Consider the following 2643-nt stretch of genomic DNA (forward strand, 5'->3'; position numbering starts at 1 on the left):
GGTGTGGTGTGAGTGGTTGGGGGTGGTGTGGGTGGATGTGGTGTGGGTGGGTGTGGTGTGGTGGGTGTGGTGTGGGTGTGGTGTGGGTGGGTGTGATGTGGGTGGGGGTGATGTGGGTGGGGGTGGTGTAGGTGGGTGGGTGGGGGTGGTGTGGGTGGGTGTGGTGGTGTTATTTGTATACCACGAACAATGGCACTGCCACCAAGCAAGCCGAGTTTAATTCAACCGCTTACAGATTGAGCCGGGGGGGGGGGTGCGGGAGCGACCTTGGGAAGAGCTCGTGAGAAGGGGGGGGGGGTTTGGGAGGTACAGCAGCGAGATAAACACGCGGCCCACGCTTGGCCAAGGGCAACTTCTTCATAAACACCGCAGGCGCGCGCTCGGTCTGCCCTGGGAACAAAGACAAAGCACCCCCCTCCCCGCATAGCCTTAACAGCCTTGCGGGGCAAGTGTTGTTCGTGAGTGGCACCGATGAAGGCCGGCACGGCGCACGAGGCGGTGACCAGAAGCACAGTCGGCTTGTCACCATGGTGGCGGTGTTTACTGCACGGCGCACCGGGTACTCATTTTAGGCTGAGTCGACCTAGGGGAGGCCCGGGACCGCGCGTCCGATATTAATCGTCACCGGTGTGTTGTTGGCCGTGAGCCGCGTGGAAATCGAACTCGGGCCGCTGGCTTTGGGACCGCTACTTACACGACCGTGATCCCCGACTGCCCTGGGAACGCTACCCCGAACAACCGTCTCGCCTCCCACCCGCTGCCGAGGGGCTTACGATCAGAGATGATGTCCACGAGGAGGGCAACGAGAATGAATCATTCGCATTGATCTCTCAATCCGGGAATGCTGTGCCGCAGCGTTCAATGATTTTTTTTTATTTGCCCAGGGGTCGGGAAACCTGCGGCTCCAGAGCAATGCCGGACTAAGCCGGTGCGGGGCCTGTAGCATATGTTGTTATAAAGGGGCCCTAAATAAAAAAAAACACGTAAATATGAAAACACACATTGTTAACTTGCATAGTAAAGTAATTGTATTTTTTCATGTGCTATACAGCCAGATAATAACGACAAATCGCTAACCTTAAACACCCGGTCGTTCATAAAAGTTGAAGGCAGTATAGTACTATAGTAATAGAGCAAGTGCAGAATCACTGAACCGGAATTGATAGCTTGAAAGCATTTAGCACGGGACCCTTGAAAGTGCGGGGCCCGTAGATACTACATGTGTAGCTACTACATCATATGTAGCTACTACATCATATGTAGCTACGACATCATAAGTAGCTACGACATCATATGTAGCTACTACATCATATGTAGCTACTACATCATATGTAGCTACTACTTGTGCTACTAGGATAATCCAGCACCGTTCCGGAGCCGCGCGTGGCTCTGTAAGGACTGCGTCGTGACTCTGCCTGTCAAGGACCACCGCCGTCTCGTATTCACCGCACGTATCAGGGACTCTTGAAATATTAACGGGGGTTTTTGTTGTTGTTGTAGTTTTTTTTTGAGCTCGGCAGTTGAAGGAATGGGCAAGTTTCTTTTATTACACTGCGGACCAAAACAATATTATCAAAATATATATTTTTTTGTTCAATTAGAAAATAACACTTACGACCCAGGAACAAAAATCGTGCTACATAGTGTTATCAAATTATACACTACAGACTGTTGGAGCAAGTGTTGTTAGCGAGCAGCGCCTACGAAGGCCGGCCAACGGCACACGAGGGGGTGTGGAGTGGCCAGCACCACCCCCGGCCGCCTTTGTCTCCCCCCAGTGGCGATGTTTAATCCTCACCGCACCAGGTGCCCGTTTGTACGGCTGAGTCGACCCACTTCCCCGCCAGCCGCCTCTGCCGACGAAGCGGTTACAGATGGGCAGGTGGTGCGTGCGGTGGGGTAAAGCGTGGGCACTTCAATCTCTTCGCGGAGGGCCTTCACCCAGCACTGGAGTTTACACGACAAAGGTAGAGGTGCAGCCCTGCAATTGCTTGCTCACGCCACTGCCAGTGTTGGGCCCTCCGCGAGGAGGTTTGTCTAGACCAGGGGTGGGGAAACTTTTTTCTGCCAAGGGCCATTTGGATATTTATAACATTATTAGCGGGCCATACAAAATTATCAACTTAAAAATTATCCTGTTATATTTGGTCAAACATTTTATTAACTCACCCCTAATGTGATGGCTGGAACTGCTTCTCTTTGGTGAGGCGTGTGATGTTAGCTGGTATTGATGATGTTGCTATGAAAAAAGCTCCTAGATTTATTGAATTTCGAGTCCCGTCTGCGGTTGCCTTGGCAGGGCCACTCCAAATGATTTCGCGGGCCTCGTACGGCCCGCGGGCCGGACGTTCCCCACCCCTGGTCTAGACTGTGGCAACCTCTTTATCGATTTAAAGCTTTCGTGACTGCAGGGATTCATCTTCTTGGTTCTTTCGGTAAAGGAAAATAATAAAATAATAAGAAATTAAAAAATAAAAAATAAATGTTTTTATTATTTCCCTTCTACGTGACTTTACCGAAAGAACCAAGAAGATGTGGCAACCTCGTTTGGCTTCTGTACCCCTCCTTGTTGAATGTTGTTTCAATCGAGTTACCGCCCCTTTGTCCGACCCACATGGTTCTGAGAAACAAACGTATGAATAA

Source organism: Lampetra planeri, chromosome 7 (genome assembly GCF_965212315.1).
Source record: "Lampetra planeri chromosome 7, kcLamPlan1.2.h2, whole genome shotgun sequence".
In the NCBI taxonomy this organism is placed as follows: Eukaryota; Metazoa; Chordata; class Hyperoartia; order Petromyzontiformes; family Petromyzontidae; genus Lampetra; species Lampetra planeri.